The 13,768-nt window shown below is 45.9% G+C and overlaps 1 non-coding gene across 1 annotated transcript; it reads left to right on the plus strand.

The window, feature by feature from the left end:
• Positions 1-2,504: 2,504 nt before the first annotated feature.
• Positions 2,505-2,577, plus strand: Trnak-cuu (transfer RNA lysine (anticodon CUU)). The gene has a single exon. It is a non-coding gene; the product is annotated as a tRNA-Lys (tRNA).
• Positions 2,578-13,768: the final 11,191 nt, after the last annotated feature.

The raw sequence follows: 13,768 nt of genomic DNA on the forward strand, positions 1-13,768 counted from the left end.
GTAAAAAATCTAAGACCGATAACGCTGCTCAACAGCGACTATAAAATCTTTGCGAGACTATTGGCCCAAAGGCTTAAATCCACGATGACCAGCATCATTGGCCCTTACCAGACCAGCGTGGGCAAGGATCGGAAAATTCAACAGACTCTATGCGACTACCGTGATTTAATCTCCATTGCGGAAGTCTGTAAACTGAAATGTGCCATCATGTCCTTAGATTTCGACAAAGCCTTTGACAGGGTAAACCACCAGTATCTCTTTCGTACCATGTCTGCGATGGGTTTTCCACCTGGCTTCGTTGCCATTATACAACAGATGGTAGCGACTAATTCATCCAGAATCATCATCAATGGCCAGCCTACCCGAGCAATAGAGATAGTCAGTTCCGTCAGGCAGGGCTGCCCAATGTCCATGGCGCTTTTTGCGATTGCCATTGAGCCTTTGTTAGCTACCCTGACGAAAAGTTTACAGGGCATCGTCATACATGGATCCCGAGTTGTGTGCAAGGCGTATGCAGACGATGTCGGTTTCCTTATCATAAACAGAACTGAAGTGGAAACCGCACTACAGACAGTCAGGCAATATGAGCAAGCGTCCGGTGCACAACTAAACTGGACAAAGTCTGGAATATTCAATATTGGCCGCGGCCTAGGATCGCGCCCTCACAGGCAACTACGTCAGCTGAAGATCTTCAAGTGTCTTGGAATTGATTTTCAGCGTAATATCCGGCACACAATTGCAACCAACTATAGAAAGCTTCTACAGACTATTCGTGCCGGCATACGGTAACACAGTGTACGAAAACTAAATGAAATTCAGAAAGTCACGGTCGCAAATGTATATCTCACCTCAAAACTCAATTATATCGCTCAAATTTTACCAATGTCTGCACACACTGCAAAACGAATTATGTCAGCATTAGGACAGTTTGTCAGCCATCGTCACATTTTTAAAGTTCAGTTTGACACCTTAACGCTGGCCACAAAAAATGGTGGCTTAAAGCTTGTCGATGTTGGAAAGAAGGCGCAAGCTTTATACATATCAAAAACTTTCCACCAATGGAAACACTCAGCAGATAGTCTCGCTGCTCACCTGCTTACTGAGATAGCTCCGGCAAACCTCAGTCCACCCATCACGGTGCAACATATTCCAAACGGACTTTATCATTTAAAACGGTTTTTATTGGAGTACAGTTATGCACAGACAAGAATCCCCGTACAAGCAATGACGGCAGTGAAACGCGTGTACCAGGAACTCATGAAAGATAAGAAGCCAAATAACGTCGAAGACAAATACAATTTTTACGACTGGAAGGTAATCTGGTTGAACATCCATTGTCCACACTAGCCGTCAGCAATGCAAGCCACTTGGTATTTCGCAGTTAACAGAAAATTGGCCACTAACTCCAAACTACATAACATACACCTCGCAGAATCACCTTTATGCATCACGTGTAATTTAATAGATACTGATGAACACAGATTTGTGTGCGACAAAGTAAAAGATATATGGGCATATATCACGAACAAGTTGGCGCTCATCAGCAGAACATCTCCCAGATATATAACGCCTGCTGCCTTTCTAACGCCGGATGATACTCCGTACCCACGGACGAGAAGGAACGCACTAAACTGGTTAAAATCCGCTACAGTACACTACTTATTTACAAAAGAAGAAAAGAGTAAAGAAGACTTCTGGGTCTATCTTACAACTCAGCACCATCTGCTAATGAAAACACAAAACTACAAGGATCACTTCGCCAACTACCTGCTCAAACCTGTGACGTAAAATAAAGAAACTAACAGGTCAAGTGATTGAATTTCATGTTACAGAAAGTTTAGCAGATATTCACTGCAAAAAGGCGGACCATCTATAAGGCGAATAATATATCATGTTGACCGACTCCCAAGTTACAACCACACTGAAGGATTCGATTGGCAAGATTTTCAAGCTTCATTTCGTAAGCAGAAGAAAAATAATAATAATAAAAAAAATGGATAAGGCGGCGGTCTTCGGATCCAAAGATTGCAGGTTCAAATCCTGTCACGGTCGTTTTTTCCAGTTCTGAAAAAGAAACATATCGTTTTAGTGTAGCAATTGTGCTGTACAAAAACCGTCTAAATGTTGCTGTTGACCATTTCCTGCTTGGAGATGCTCTTGAGCTTGAAACACACACAACAAGACCGGTGTTAACTAACGAAATGGTCGGCAGAGTTCCGTCGCCGCGAGTTTTGACTGGCACTTGCACATCTAAGACAACGTCGGAAAGTAACTCGTTCGGCTTATGAGCCACATCAAGTATGTGTGTTAATTTTGACGCCACTAACTCTGCAGGTTTTCATTCAATTCCTTTACCTCTCAGAAATGATTATGAAATAAAAGTGAAGTACGTGACGAGTGTGACGTTAAGAAAACATTAGGCAACATGGAGAGATTCTGCATGGGACCACCCAACCCAAACGAGTACTGTGTGACGTGCTGCCCGGCACATATTTACCGAGGCAGCCCGGCTAGCTCAGTCGCTAGAGCATGAGACTCTTAATTTCAGGATCGTGGGTTCGAGCCCCACACTGGGCGAACCGGAATTTTGTTCCGCTGCAGATGATAATAACCGTTTTTCTGATGAACGTTATGTAATGGAAATAGCAACTTTAAACTTTGCCTAGGTCTCCGTCAGTCGCAAGGAAACTGTATTTGAAGGTGAAGGCGATTTTGTAGACATGTGAGAAAGACATTTTCTGAAATGCAAGTGGTGTTGGTTAGAGAGTACATCGGTTACGTGTCAGATGTGTAGCCAAGCAGTAATGGTTCGCCAAAGCTGCAAATATAAGTCGGTGATATGAAGTGTTGTCAGCTGAAGACTGATGATCGAGACGACCGTAAGGACGAAGTACTCAAAAGAACCGCTAGGCCGTGCCTCTTTAGCTCAGTGGAAGTCGCGCCTGTGACACCGTGCTGATCGGACGTGTAAAGTGCTCCACTCCGCCACGTGTTTACAAGTCGTGATAACAACTTAAGTTTTCTCTTTATCGTGAAGTGTTTTTATTTAGTGTATATTGTTCTTGAGTTTGATTTTCATTCTTGTGTTCTTCTAGCGGTTCCTTTGCTAGTTATCGTTTTGCAATGTCCAGGTTATTTCCGAGAAAGTGTACACTCTGATTTGAATTTGACAAGTCCACCCGTTCTGTGCAGCCTAGTGCCTTGGAAATACCAGATTGGGTTGTGGATGTCATTGGAATTACCTCTGATCAAGTGCACACGGCGTATTATGATACCGAGGAATATTGCTTATTTGTAAAATTGCTGAATCCTGTATTACTGGAAGAGATTCTGACGAAACACGGAGGGAGAGCTGTTTTTCGACACCGGGACGAGTCTGTAAGTACTGTGCTCATTTCCAATGCCGATGTGGAGTATACCAATGTGCGTATCTTTAACCTACCCCTTGAAGTAGAAGATTGTTATCTGAAGGAAGTTCTGTCCAAATTCGGGGATATCAAGCAGATTCGTAACGAACGGTGGTCAAACCAGCACAGGTTACAATGTTACAGTGGCGTCCGATCAGTAGAAATGCATATAAAGCAGAATATACCCTCGCATGCTACCGTTTGTGACTATAGGGCTCATGTTACTTACAGTGTCCAAACTCCCACATGCCATATATGTAATGAGAGTGGTCACCTGCGTCATGACTGTCCCAGGCGAATGTTTGTGCTAAAAAATTCGCTACAGAAGCGTAAAAGTCTTACGTTGGCTGATGTAGTTTCGGATAACCCTATCGTAGAGGGTGAGGTCCCTAGTTCTGCCGTACCTTCGGAAGAGCTAAAAGAATTTCGCCCTGAAGAGTTTCCAGCTCTGGTAAGGAGAGACAATGGTGCTAAGCCACCCGCGAAGGTCGATGCCACGACTAATAAGAGGCTTTGAACTTGTGACAGCCGTGACTCTGATGATAAAACCTTCAGTGCGCACGAGACCGCGGAATCGGTCGTACGGGGGATCGCTTCGGGTACTAAAGTTATAACCGGTGCAGCGATTGTGGACGATTCTTCTACCGCAATTTCAAGCGTCGATACTTCCGTCGACGCCGTTCAGTTACCACAGGCTCATGTCTCAGAACTTCCGCAACAGCACACTCAGGAAAGTCAACAAGTAGATGTGGCTCACGTATCTACTGGAAGTACTCACATCGCGGCTCGCCGTGATGGTATACAAACAATGTCTCCGGGAGCGGACGGTACACAACACGTGGCAACTGCTCCGACCCTAGCCTCAGAACAACATGAATGTCATCAACTCCGCGACGGTATACAAACACAGCAGCCTGGGACTGTCAGTGACAACAAACAACTTCGGGCAGCGAGTGTTGCCAAACAAGCTGATAGTGAAAGTGGTGGCTCAGCTGATCGCTCGCCAGCGGTTTCGGCGCATGCGCTCCCGGCGCAAGATGTGTCGGGAGAGACGATTGACATCACCCAAGACCCTCCCACACCTCCGACTGCAGCGGTGCTGCAGAGTGTCCGTCACAGGATCCAAGTACCACCAAATGTTAATGCTGTCCGGAAAAAGAGTAAAAACAAAGATGCAAGAGATCAACTCAGTGACGCTCCAGACAGGAATTGCGCGGCCGCTACTCACATGGAATGGCATGGAGATGTGGGCAATTAACGGCAGTTGATCCCTCCTTCTCTCAGACGTCCTGTTATTATGTCACAGGCCTATACGATCACGACGCTCAATATTAATAAAATTTGATCAGAAGTGAAACTGCATGCATTAAAACAATATCTATATGAGCCCGGTACTGATATACCACTTTTGCAGGAGGTGTCGATGCCACAATTTACTCTTCCTGGGTTTGTCGGCATTGCAAATTTTTCCCTGGAAACGACCGTGGGCACCGCAGTCTTAATTAGAGAAGGGATTCCAGTTACTCAGATCGACAAATTGGAATCGGGTAGAAGGATCGGGATCACTGTTTTCGGCGTCACCATCATCAACTTGTACGCACCTTCTGGCAATACCTATAGAGCGGAACGAGCTACTTTTTTTCTTTCGGAAAAATCCCCGACACATTATCATTGGTGGTGATTTTAATTGTGTCTTATCCAGGAAATATCAGTCCCCAACTTTTAATTATTCGTCTGAATTAAAGCGCCTCGTGACCGACCTCAAACTTAAAGATGCGTGGGAAATTAGGTACCCGACATTGGTACGCTTCACTCACATCGTCGCATATTCCTGCAGCAGAATCGACCGGATTTATGTTTCCGATGTTATCGAGAATGATTTATTAAAAGTAGAGACGATCCCCTCCAGTTTCTCCTATCACAGTGGTGTCATCGCGTGCTTGAAATTACTTCCCCAACCCACGCGATGGTATAAAGATCAATGGAACCTGAATGTGTCTTTGTTATCGCATGTTTTGCTGGAGGAGGGGGTGCGTCGTGCTTGGGAGCAGTGCTTGCGCGCTACTCACAAGTTTCGCAGCACTATAGAGTGGTGGACTCTGCAGGCAAAGCCGAAACTGCGAAAAGTTATCATGTCATTCGGAATTGAAAGGGCGGCGGAAATCAAAAAGACGATGGAATTTTATTACACAATCTTACGGGACCTGTACGATCGTGCAGACGCGACGGCCACCAGAATTGACGACATTCGGAAAATAAAGGCAAAATTAATCAGTCTGAAGAGGATGAAACTGGACGGCCTTAAGATAAAATCTAAAGTGACGTCGGTCAGAGATGATGAAGCAGCGGCTCTGTACCACCTCCTCAAACATACAAGGAACAGGAGGCGGACTTTTATTGACGCCCTGAAACTCGAGGATGGAACAACGGTTGACACATAACGAGAGATTGTCACAGCACTGCACAACTATTTTGTCAAAACCTACGCATCAGTGACTCTACACCATGACTGCTATGATGGACTGTTTAGTGCCATTTCATCTACCGTAACTAGGGAAGACAATGACTCTATCTCGTTGGCCTTCAGTAATAAAGATGTTGTGGGGGTTGTCTGCAGTTCGCCGATTGGGAAATCGCCGGACCCTGATGGCTTACCAATTGAATTTTACAAGCAATATTGGCACATCATCGGGGACAAAATCACTCACGTCGTGAACGAAGTCTTGCAAGGAACGTCTGTCCCACCCTTCTTTAAGGAATGTAAAATTGTGCTTCTCCCTAAAAACAGAGGTACTAAAACTATCACCAATTTCCGGCCAATATCGTAGTTAAACTCGGATTATAAGATCGTGGCTCGCGCAATTAACATGAGACTCACGCCACTCACTGCTAAAATCATTGGCCAACAGCAGACATGCGCCTTCAGGAGAACAATTCTGCAAACGGCTGCTTTTTACCGTGACGTCATTGCGTTAACGAACGCTAGTAACATGAAATGTGGGCTGATCTTTCTTGATTTTTTAAAGCTTTTTATCTCGTAAATCATGCTTACCTTCTCGAGACTATGCAAAGATTGGGCTACTCTCGGAACACGATTGACATGATTAAAAACGCGGCCATGGGAATCACTGCAAAACTTTCTGTCAACTCACGACTGACGCGACCAATACCAATCAACCGAGGGGTTCCACAAGGGATCCCTCTGTCTATGTTGCTTTTGTACTTTTCCTTGAACCTCTGTTACAACAGTTGCAGACGAAACTCACTGGGATTACAATTTCTGGGGTAAAAAGTGTAATCTGAGCTTATGCCGACGATGTGGGTGTAGTGATTCGCGATGTCGATGATGTCACCGTATTAGAGGCTGAACTTCGGAAATACTGTCTGGTGTCAGGAGCGCAGTTAAATGAACACAAAAGCAAATTTCTGAACCTCTGTGGCCTCCAGCATTTGCGTGTTGATTATGCTAAACAAGTCAGAGAACACAAGGCTCTGGGGATCATGTTGATGGCGTCCTCTCTACAGATGATAGCGGCTAACTGGCGAGATGTAGCACGTAAAATAAATGGAGCCCTAATTGATAATTACCATCGCAGCCTCAACCAATTTGATCGCATTCAACTTATCAATGCCTGTATCTTATCAAAAGCCTACTACATGGCGCAGCTCCTGCCGCTCCCTGCTGTCATTGCTAGAAATACTATGTCGACGATAACAAATTTTATTTAGCGCGTGGAAATTTTTCGTGTATCTGCCAAAACTGCTACACTCCACCCCCTGAACGGAGGGATGGGCTTAGTCGACATCAAGAAAAAGGCAGCGGCTCTCTATGTCACAAGGACGGTCTCTATCCTTACCAACTGCCCTTCGGGCATTACGGCGCAATTATTTTATGCTGTCAGGCCGCAAAGCCTTGACCCCCCGCTGAACATTCAGACCATCAGTTACAAGCTCAAATACATCCGCGACTATTTCCTTGCATGCAGCTACATCAGTCAAGAGCTTAAATTCTCGACATTTAGCAGCTACAGCAATATTGGCATACTGGCGACAACATGAAGGACCAAATCCAATTGTTACGAAGTGCAGTGGCATCAACTGGGATATAGTGTGGCGTAATGTCAGTTCCAGGATCTTTACTTCAGCCGCTCGAACTGCATGGTACAAAGCAATCAATGAAGTGATTAGTACAAGTGAGAGGCTACATAAAATCGGACTCAGTGATACAACTCTGTGCCATAGCCGTCAACTGGTGGATACCGTTATGCACAGTTATACCTGCGGAGAACGTGCACGAAATTGGAGTTGGCTGAGAGAAAAACTAGCCATCATTACGAGGACCACAACCACCAACATACCTTCAACTATGTTGTCTCGACCCGACGTGCGATTTTATCCGCCGTCGAAAAATAATGTAGTTATGTGGTTGCTGGGCACCTATTCCAGCTATGTTTTTAATAAACTTGGTGGTGACGATCACTTAGAATTCAAGCTGTTTATGGACATCGAATTCGCAAAAACCTGCGGATATCCTAATCATGGCAACATTTTCGGCAATATGCTTAAATTAACATTTAATAGAATGGGTATAGGGTGAGACATGTGAGTGTAAGTGGGTGGGCCCGGGCCGCAGGACACCAGTGGTGCCGCGAAGAGGCCCCACTGCTTCTGTGACGCGTCCTGGTTCCCACCCCCGCCACTCGCAGACTCCAGTACGCCGGAAAATGAGGACAATTCTTGTGTTAGCAACGGAGCTATTTTTTTTCTATACTTCTCCAGAAGCAATCAGAGACAAGCAAAGAAGAGTGTTTTAGTTGTTGATAAAAAAAGCTCAGTTGGGAGAGCGTTAGACTGAAGATCTAAAGGTCCCTAGTTCGAACCCGGGTATCGGCATGCGACCTTTTTGAAGCTGACGCCTATGGAATTGCTCTGTCTTTGTGACAATGCAATTACCGCTGAGGATGTGAATTACTCCGCCCTGTAGCTGTTCTGATTGTCTAGTGCTTACAACAAGAGGGATATAGTACACACAGTCTGCAAAAAAATAAAAATAAAAAAAAATAAAAGTGGCGGAGCGCTGGTCTAGTAAACCAGGGGTCGTGAGTTCGATCCTCACAGGAGGCAGACGAATTTTGGAAATCAGTTGTGCATCGTGGCCGTATAGCAAACAGTATCTGGGATGACGAACAATTAGCGACAGGCGTTTTATTAAGAATTACTCTCAGATGTGATTAAGGCGAATAGCTTAGATAAAGCATTTGCCAAAGCGGTACAGCATAATGTGGGACGAGGCAGTCTGAATTATATTTTATAGATGTATTTCTCACATATCTCAGAGCCTCTCGCGGTCGTCGTCGTCGTCGGCGGCGGCGGCGCCGCTGCTTCTACAGAAGTATCAAATGACCATCGTAGCAAATGCGGCGAGGGACGCCCCGCCTTCGATTCCGAATGCACAAAATGTGTGGTATTGTTCCCAGTCTATATTTGGTCAGTCTCGTAAGAGGTTGAATGTAACGAATGGGTGGGAAACAGCAGCTTGGCGTCGCCCGCAGCTGTTGGTACTGTAAGTAGTACTTCAAGAAAGTGATGGAAGATGTGTTGAGACGTTACACGCTACGATTTGGATTTCCGTATGGATATGCTTGACCTCAGGTTCATGAACTCGTTGACTGGTTTTACGATCGTTTAGGACTGCGAGATGAAGAAGTTCTTGGCTTTTCATATGATTTTCTTGCGAACGCTGTGTATGTAAAATTTGTTAGTGACGATCCTTGCGTTCGTATTATGACCCTCACGGAGGGCACAGCGGATTTTGTGAATTCTAAAGGCGAAATATGCAGTGTCTGTTAGTCATGCTGGCCTAGGGCTTCGAAACGGCCGGATATTTAATCTGCCTTTCGAAGTTAGCTTCGATAGAATTCGGCAAGCTTTGTCTCCCTACAGTAATGTCCTGCAAAATCATGCCGAGCAGTGGAGGGGTTACAGACATTTCAATGTAGATAATGGCTTTAGGAATGCGAAAATTGATTTGACGAAGCACATCCCGTCCAACATTTTGGTGCAGGGTTTTCGAGCGGTGGTGATGTACGAAGGACAACCGAGAACTTGCGTAATTTGTGGTTCTACCGACCATTTAAAATCTGCTTGTCCCCGTGTCCGGGCGGGTCGACGAAGAATGCAACATCGTCTTACGCCTCTCGATGGGCAAGATGACAATCGGTTGTCTTACGCCCAGACTCTGATGGAGTCGCCTGTGACACACCCGACGCTCCACCAACCGGCTGCGGTGACCCCAGACGCCGGCGCAGTTGTTGTCAACAACTCTGCGACAACCCCCCAATGTCCCGTTCGTAGTGATGTCACCGATGCCGACAGCCACGCTGCACACCTGCAGGTTTCCACGACTGTCGGCCGTCGTGCCGACCATGCAGGACCGACTCCCGTCATTACTCCAACCATGTACGCTGAGCTGAAACAGTTGTCGGACGGTGGCGACAGGTCGCGCATTTCTTGCACCCCTGACGTTGCGCCCCACACACCCCTCCCTCCCGGCAGTGACCAATCTGAGGAAGGCTCTACGCACAGCCTCTTGACGGATACCAAAACCGTTTCTGACGCCGACGCACCTCCCCAAAGAACGGGGAAATCTAAGCGGGCGGCACGGAAGCAGAGTGAGGAGGAGATACGCACTGGAAAAGAAACTGCAGCGCACCATAAAGCAGATCCGAAAAGACGGCAGTGACCGCGGCAGCACAGATGAAATGGGTTCCGTCGCCCGCCACGTGGGGGAGGCCGATATGGACATGCATGTCGACCGTCCGAGTCCTGAGCTGATGGATACTGGCCATCAGCATACGCCATCCGAAAAGTCTTGGGCCGACGACAGTGAATAAAACGGACCCTTCCTATCCCCACCATGCAAGATTACACACTTGCCACAGTTAATTTAAATCGGATCGCATCCGATGTCAAACTTAAATGTTTGGCCGACTCTCTACATGCAGCATATATCGATATAGTTTTCTTCCAAGAAGTTGTGTCACCCAAGGTTAGAGAAATACCTGGGTATGATGCCATATTAAATCTAGGCACTGAGACGGAAACTGCGATTTTATTCAAAGCTGGCATCGCTTACCAACCTACAGCGATCTTAGAAACGGGACACGGCATTGCCGTCCAATTAGAGGATTTGCTTCTCCTGAACGTGTACGCCCCGACAGGGTCCGCTGGCAGACGGGACAGAAGTGATTTTTTTAGGGCTGAAGTTGTGCCATTATTAACAAACAATCGTCTGAAGATCATCCTGGGTGGGGATTTTAACTGCGTTTTGCGAAAAGCAGATCAACGTCCGAATTTTAATTTTTGTCCCGAGCTACTAATGTTAACAGATGGACTGCATTTAAAAGATAGTTGGTGTCACCTTCGACCACACACGATGGGATATACCTATGTGAGCGCTGCTTCTTCCAGCCGTCTGGATAGGTTTTATGTTTCTCAAGATCTTTTAAATACCATTCGTGATTGTGAACTATGGCCGCTCAGTTTTAGTGACCACTCCGCATACCACATAACGTTACGGCATTTGCGACAGAAGACATTTTTGGGACGCGGCACGTGGCAGCTGAATGTCTTTCTGCTAGAAGAAGCGGACTTAAGGCGTTGCCTCGTTGCCACGTGGCAGCAGTGCCTCCAGAGGCAAGCTCGGTATAGGGAGCGCATTCTTTGGTGGACGGATTTTGTTAAGCCGCGGATTCAGAAATGTCTTTGCCAGTTTGCCAGGACCAGGGCTTATTGGAGGAAACAGTCTCTAGAATTTTATTTCCTCGGTTTACGCCAGCTGTACAGCGATCCCTCCGCATTGTCCGACAACCTGATCCGCATCAAGCGTATCAAAGCAAAACTTACAGCTTTAGTTCGTGAAGCACTTGTTGGTAATCGGGTACGATCGCGCTCTTCTGATGACGTTTCCCACGAGTCCACATCGTTATTCCATATCATACGGGAAAAGAAACGTGGTAAACAAAAACTTATTGCTCATCTTACGGATGCTGGGGGGGGGGGGGGGGCATCTGTACAATTAGCAGGGTGCTATCAAGGCGTATGTCTTCAATTATTTTCGAGAACATTATTCCGAGTCAGATACCGATCTATCGGCGGGGGATGATTTTTAACCGACATCGCCTCCACAGTGGATCAGGATGATAACGCTGATCTCTTGGCCAATGTCACCTACTCTGAAGTTAAGTCCATTATTGCGTGCGCTGCCAAGAACAAAGCTGCCGGCTTAGACGGCTTACCGGTCGAATTTCATTCACGGTATTGGGATGTGATCGGCGACGAATTGACCCAAATGTACATTGAATTGCTCTCGCATGCTGCCTTCCCCCCGCAGTTCACGCAAGGAATGGTTGTCCTGGTTCCTAAAACATCAAATCCGACTATGTTAAATGATTTTCGGCCCATTACGTTGCTTAACTCAGATTTCAAGATCTTGACTAGGATTATAAGCAACAGGCTTAAAGTGCTTCTTGGCAAAGTACTTGGCCCTTATCAGACGAGTGCAGTCAGTGGTCGATCTATGTTAAATGCCCTGTGTGAATATCGTGACCTGGCTTATTTAACTTGGATTACCAACACTGATTTGGCGTTACTGTTTCTCGACTTCGATAAGGCGTTTGACAGAATTAATCACGGATTTTTATTGCGCACAATGAGTAAAATGGGATTCAGTCAGCGTTTTCGACAGCTTATTAAGAAATGTATCTGCGGAACGTCTTCACGCGTGAAGGTTAACGGCCAGTTAACCGCCCCTGTGCCTATACGACAAGCAGTACGACAAGGGTGCCCCCTTTCCATGACTTTATTCTCGATTGCTATTGAGCCACTTCTTAAAAAGTTTTACATAACTTTACATGGGTTGCAAACGTTAAACAACAAAACGGTCTGCCACGCCTATGCCGCCGATATCAGTGTCATTATTACTACCACCGAAGAGCTGGGGTCAGTTCGTCGGATTGTCCATCAGTACTCTGTCGCTTGTGGCGCCAGACTTAATGAGCGAAAGTCCAAAATCATGCCGTTGGGTCGTAATCCGAACTCCATCGATATTTCTTGGTTGGAGAAGACCGAACATCTGTGGCATTTAGGCCTGGTTATATCACCACATCCCCAGGCAATGCTCAACGCGAATTGGGAACGCAAGCTTACCATCTTACGTGCGGTGATCAAAGAACATAACATGCGGTCTTTAGACCGGATGCAGAGGGCACAGTTTATTAATAGTTACGTTTTCAGTAAGCTCTATCATACTGCCGCTGTTTTACCAATCCCAACAGCCATTACGAAAAAATTTTTAGCACTTGCTTGCTGGTATGTCTGGAGAGGGAACATCTTTAAAGTTTCCTTTAAAGCTACCTCGTTACTTCGTTCCCGAGGTGGCTTAGGCGTCAAAGACCTTGAATCCCAATGTGTGGCTACTTTTTTAACTCGTACTTCCCGCATACTACACAGTAACCAAAATAGCCTTACGGAACAGCTTTTCAAGACCTTACGTCCAAAGGAGTTGTCTGCGCCAACGTATGTGGGACACATTCATCCCGAGCTCAGCTATGTCTGGCGATATTATGTGGAGCTCAGCTATGTTCAGGATAACCCGCATCCGTTCCACACGGCGGAGATCTATCGTGCTCTTACTAAACGGCAGCTGAATAACCCAATTGAGAAGAAACATTTAGGCATAAACTATAGAAATATATGGAAGAACATTAGTTATCCGTTCCTTCGTTCCAGAGTTCGATCTGTTTGGTATGACGCTGTCAATAAGGTGATTCCCACTGGAGAGAAATTGCACAAAATCAAGCTGCGGCCCACCCCGTTTTGTGCCAAGTGTAACCTAGTGGAAACCCTGCCGCATCTCTTCCACTGCAGGGATCAAACACAGATATGGCAGTGGACACGAAAGAAACTCGCTGTCATTAATAGGACGTCGGATACTTCCATTCAACTTCAAGACGCGCTCCGACCGGACTGGCAGCTTTATCCTCAATCTAAGAATAATAGTTATGTCTGGCTCATGGGCCAGTTCGTCTATTACATGCTCGTCCATACAACGGCAACGCTACACGATTATCAGATGTACCTCATCGAAGAGTACTATGCGATTAAGAAATTGCGACAGTATAAAGACTAGTTCCAATATTTTCTCACTATTGCTTTAAGTGATGGAAGAATTTAAGTTTCTAAATCCATTGGGCGGAGTTTTTCTTTTTTTTCACTACTTTGTTATTATTGTTATTGTTTCCATGGATTGGTCTGCTCCGCACCGTCAGATGTGGGTGATTTGCATCATGGATCAATAGACG

Source organism: Schistocerca gregaria, chromosome 8, assembly GCF_023897955.1.
Source record: "Schistocerca gregaria isolate iqSchGreg1 chromosome 8, iqSchGreg1.2, whole genome shotgun sequence".
Lineage (NCBI taxonomy): Eukaryota > Metazoa > Arthropoda > Insecta > Orthoptera > Acrididae > Schistocerca > Schistocerca gregaria.